General features: G+C 57.5%; 1 protein-coding gene across 3 annotated transcripts in view; it reads left to right on the top strand.

Moving 5' to 3' along the window:
• Positions 1-317: 317 nt before the first annotated feature.
• The window catches only part of CLDN14 (claudin 14), a 15,437-nt gene continuing 10,442 nt past the window's right edge, over positions 318-5,312 (top strand). The window contains exon 1 of one of the 3 annotated variants that reach the window (XM_039857714.1): positions 318-815. The gene's annotated coding sequence lies outside the window, so the exon portion shown is untranslated. Of the gene's footprint in view, positions 1,407-5,312 lie in introns of all 3 variants that reach the window. The other 2 variants (XM_039857712.1, XM_039857713.1) reach the window with 2 other exon arrangements.

Raw genomic sequence — 5,312 nt, 5'->3', positions numbered from 1 at the left:
TTATGACGGTAACTTTCAGAGAAGAGACCAAAAAAAAAAAAATGCAATGTAGACGTGGGTGGTGGATCAATCCTCCAACAGTAATATTTAACAGACACTCTGAAGTCCTGCTCTAAGCTCCCAGCACTGCCGCCCGACGCTCCTCCCCACTGCCATCGCTGCCCATCGCCAGGGACACGGGGGCGGGCTCCGGTCCCCATCCCGGGCCATCATCCGCCCACCCAGCAGTTCCTTCTCTGGGGCCTTTTCTAAGCACTGGCCGGCGCCACGCAGACTGAGGAGCGCCGCGCACCGAGCGCAGACACCGTGTTTCTGTCTTCTCGGCGCCTCCACCGATCCACGGAGACGGGAGACCGTGTGCGTCGGGTCAAATCACCACTCTCGGTAGTTCTGGACCCCAGAACGGCAGGCAGCCCACCCGCAGGGTCCAGAGGCCTTCCCAGCCCGGCCCGGTTCCCTCGCCACCCTTGGGTGCCGTCCTAACTTTCAAAAGGACCATCCCCAGCCCGGCCAGACTCTCGGGGCAAACTTCTTGTGTCTTAAGAAAGCCACCTTCCCCACCATGTCTCTTAGCTCCAACTCAGAGCAAATTGTTCCTCACTCCACAACATGCCCACGAGCCACCCAATCCACACTACGGACAGACAGCGCCACGCTGCCCACAGCCGCCACCATGGCCAAAGAAACAAACACAGCAGATGCACATCGATCACCATTCCCTGGCATGGGTCCAGGGCCCGTCGTGGCTGCAGGATGAAAACCTCGGAGTCGCTCAACGTGACAAAAGTCCAGAGCAGTGTGGGGACAACTGCCAGGTGACCGGCTTGGAGAAGGACGGGTGGCCAGGGCGGCAGGAGGGCTGCCGTGGGTCCATAGTTGTCACAGGAATTGGGCTGTTCGCTGGGAGGCCATGAACCAGGACCCAGAAAAGTGAGTGGCACGGCTGGGGGACACAGGGCAGGCCACCGGGCCAGGCTGGGGGCGGCCTTCACAGCCAGGCTGGGCGGGCACCGCCTTCTCCTGCCAGGCCCGGACAGTCGCTGGAGGGTGTCTTAGGGAAGAGATGACTCTGAGCAGGTGTCTCAGGCATTTTTCCAAAGTGCAGAAATGACATTTCCGGTTGGTCCCGAATGTCTGCTTTGGCCCAGCTGCCTCGTATCAAGCACAGGGCAGTTAACCATCTCACCAAATGACACGTGTGCCACATACGGTAATTGTCGAGACTCTCTTCTCTCAAATACTTGGGCTGGAAGCTCCCAGTCAGTGGGAGAGGGAAGACGGGCGGGTGGCCCCTTTCCTGCAGAGCCCTGGTCCAGAGCCGGCCGGGCCTGGCCAGGTTCCGGAGCAGCCCTGCTGCTGGCTGGCAAGGGACCGATGAGGTCGATGGGACTCAGCCACCTCTGAAAGTGAGTCTGGGGCGAGGCCACGAGCTGGGAGGGTTTGCGCTTGACGGTCATTTATCCAGAGCTGTGAGGGCCCCCCACCCTCCCCGCCTCACCGGTCAGGTCTGTGTGTGGTCATCGCCTCCCGCTCTGCGGAAAGGCAGCCGGCGGCTGGGCCTGGGGGGTCCTGGGGGAACCCGAGCAGCTGGGAGTAGAGGCGGCCAGGCTCCTAAGGAGGCAGGAAGGACGAGAAGCCGGTTCCTGAGTGTTCTGAGTGTGTGTGCGGAGCCCTCTCCTTGCTGGCCGCGCCTGGGCCTGGGAGCCAGGATGGACTCTGCTGTGTGCTGCGACACCCAGTCAGCCTGGGGAGCTCATCATAGTGGTCACTGCCCTTTCTGTGCGCCCTGAGTGGTCAGAGCTTCCACCCTCGAGAGCCTTGTCCTCCCTTTCAACCCACACCTGTCCCCCACAATGCGCGTGCACGCGCGCACACACTGGCAGGGAAGGAGTGCGGGAGAGTTATAGATCTCTCTTAATAAGAGAAAGAAATGGCACCAAAGGGGGGAAATTTCATGCCATCTGATACGCAAGTTAATCCTTCAGCTACCTTGAGTTCCATGTCCCCGACAGCTGCCACGGCCGTCCCAGGATGGGCGGGAGGACCAAGGTCTGTCTGGCGGCCGCAGGCAAAGTAGGAAGGATTAGTGCCCCGAGCGGTGCGCAGACCTCGGAGCCCCTTGGAGCACGGGCTCCGGGCGGCACGTTCCCACCAGATTTCATTCCTGCAGTTTTTAAGGCCCCAAATCTCTTAATCACTAGGTTTAGCTTTGAAGTCTTGGAAAGTGGAGGACAGCCCCGTTGTCAGGCTCTCCCGGCATCTCAGCGCTGGACCTGGGCCCGGCCCTGAGCCTGGGCCGGCCTCGGTGGAGTCAGGAGCTGATTTATCTGCACCGATGATAAAACGTCAGTAGCACACACCTTGCATTTGCTGGGTGCCCTTCCTTCCAGGACTCACGGGCTTTTACATATATTATCTCAGCATCTTCTAGACGGCTCTGGGAAGCAGCTGTTAGGATGTAGATAGCCAGGTGAGTCACATGAGGCTGAGCCGTTTGCCCCAAATTAGTCGGGCTCGAAGCTGGCCTTTATTCTTCTCTGGCCCCATCTGCTTTGCGAAAATCTCCTAAGCTTCCCGGGTTTCACTTAGCTATCTCTGCAGTGGGGTCCATGCTGCTTACGTATCTGCAGAGACATCTGTAAAAAGGAGGAAACAGATCCTTCTTTGGGCACCAGAAAAGTATTACTACAAATATTTCCTGGTTTCCAGTTAGTTTTTTTTTTAATAAGATCGATAAAATTGAATGTCGATTAAAAAAAACCATGCGCTTGCTTATATGCGAGAATGTCTTCCATTACACAGAATAAGAAATCTAAAAGCCTATTTTTTTCAAGGCTTCTACCGATGTCTTTTTTTTTAATGCAGACGGTCAGTCTTACAAGCTGAGGAGTGGTTCTTGGCATTTTTAAACTCAAGCACGCCTCCTGCAGCTGATTTTCATAGTCCTCACTCGGCCGGGAGTCCTCACAGTGCTGGGAGGACAGGCGGCTGCCTCAGACTTTCTGCCGGGCGGCCCCTTGCTGGGAGGGCACCCAGGACTTGTGCTGAGAGCCTCCGCTGTTGGTGACTCTGTGAAAGGAAAGAAGGAAGAAGCTAGAACTCATTCAGCTCGTCCCCGTCACTCTCTAGGGGCTGGGGGCCCTGCCAGAGTGTAGGCAGGCTGTGAGCAGAGTCCCCTGAGCAAAAACGCAAGCCGCCCAGAGGCAGCTGTTCGCTCGTGAACTTGGACGTGTACACACACGCCCACGCGCCCACGGCTTCGCTGGCACAGGACAGCAGTGCCCACTGAGACGGAGAACACTGGGTCCGTTTCCACTGGCGGCCACTCTGGGGCACAGGACGCCAGCAACAGCTTTGTTTTCGAAAGGCTCCTTCCTGGCAGATATTCATAGAGCTATCTAGGCTACCCTTAAATGGAGAAAAAAGTAAACCTAAGAAACCAGATTTTTTTATTCTGCAAACACTGCAAAAGCGTCTCCTGTTCCTTTCAACATTCAAACTAGATGTCCTCATCGGTTTAAGGGAGGAAATATCCTAACATTGGGTTCCCGGGTCCGCCCATAACAGGCGGGGCAGGCTTTATAGGCCGGCAAGCTGCACGGTCCCCCAGCCTGGTTCGATGCGCTGTGGTCCCATCCTGAAATTCTTAATTTTTGAACAAGCACCCCACATTTTCACTTTGCCCTGGGTTCTGCAAAGTATGTAGCCAGCCCTGAGAGCAGGCGAAGATACCTTACAGCACTCCGAGCCCTGTGCATATGTCGGAAGACGAGGCTAGAATCGCCATGTTGCTACCTTATCCACAAGGCCTTTGCTTCGACGAGGACCTCCGCAGTCTCCAGTCTCACACCTAACACGACTGATTCTAACCTTCTGAAATGTTTTGGAAACACAGACTTCGAAGTACCCCTGACCTGTCCCTCAGGACCGGCCGATCGTGTTCTTGCCACTTGTCAGGGCCAAGGAGTTCGGTTTTCAAGGGCGACACAAATGCCCGGAGGGAAAACTTCTTGACCAAGGTGAACACGTGAGGTGGGCTGAGTGTCCAAGAGGGGCTGAGGTCCCAGGAAGAGGAGCTGGGTGGTCAGAACAGGCTTGTGTGGGGCGGGGTGCACCAGAAGGACGGGACCAGACAGCAAGCGATGTGTGGGAAAACGCCTCTGTCTAGATGCTTGGCCGTCAAAGCAGAAGCGAGAGGGTGGATGGGGGCCCAGGGCCAGGTGGATGAAGAGGGCTGAGACTCCAGCACGGGACTTTTGGGTGAAGAGGAGGATTCGCAGCAGAGGCAGCTGAGAGCGAAGGCTTCTGGGTAGATCAGATAACACTCAGGGACAGTGGGAAGACCAGACTGGGCACAGCCGTCCTCATCTTGGGAGACGCCAGAGAGGGCCCCAGAATCAACAGTCAGAGCCGCAAACGGAACAGATACTTGTACTGTGACTCTTTTAAAGCTCCTGCTAGGACCTTTACAAGTCACATCCATTAGGACAGTGGTTCTCACCTGGCCGCACATTCAAATCACCTGGGAGCGAGGCTCAAAAGTTCCCAGGTGCGGACCCCGCCCTGGCCTGTGCTCTGGGATGGCCGGGGTCTCGGGGTCTTTTTAAAGCTCCCCAAGGATGCCAACACCTCAGGAGGGTGGAGAGCCCCTGGATTCAGGCTACTTGGCTGGAATATGCAGAGTTGGGGCAGCAGGTGGGCGACACCAGAGCGGAACGGCTTCCAGCTGGGTGAGGGCCAGACGGCTCTCCCCACGGACACGCGGGAAGCCGCTCCCCACGGACACTCGCCCACGCTGTGAGCGGAAGAGGAGGAGAAAAGCAAAGAAGGGGATCCGTAGCCTGTTTGTCCTTCACGCAGCAGCCCTGTGAAGAACCGAGACGGAGGGCAGAACTAAGAGCTGGCCAAGGTTTGCCTGGCCGAAGCCAGCGAGTCCTTGGGCACGCGCCCGCCTCTTCCCAGACCTATTTCTCTCTCATTTCACCTTCACGGGCACAGGTTAGGCCAACGAAGAGGAGACTGGCCTCTCAGAGAGCGGGTGAAACAACCAGATAATCAATTGTTCCGCGCACTTCGTGATGGGTCCACGGGCATGGTCCTCCCCACTGATCCTCCCCAGCGGTCCTCCCCACCGGTCCTCCACTCTTTCGCCTCCCTGGCCTTTCCTTCCGCCCTGCTCGGTGGCCCCATCCTTTCCCAGAGCCTCTCTCGGTGGCTGGCCATCGCCCACCACGACCGCATGGCAAGCGTCCCAGGCTCCCAGCGCCGTCTCTCGCCCTTCCCCCTCGCTCCTCCACGTTCTCGCTTCCCTG

Source organism: Pteropus medius, unplaced genomic scaffold, assembly GCF_902729225.1.
Source record: "Pteropus medius unplaced genomic scaffold, Ma_sr-lr_union100, whole genome shotgun sequence".
Classification (NCBI taxonomy): Eukaryota; Metazoa; Chordata; class Mammalia; order Chiroptera; family Pteropodidae; genus Pteropus; species Pteropus medius.
Note: the sequence above shows the minus strand (reverse complement) of the source record. Positions and strands in the feature narration are given on the sequence as shown.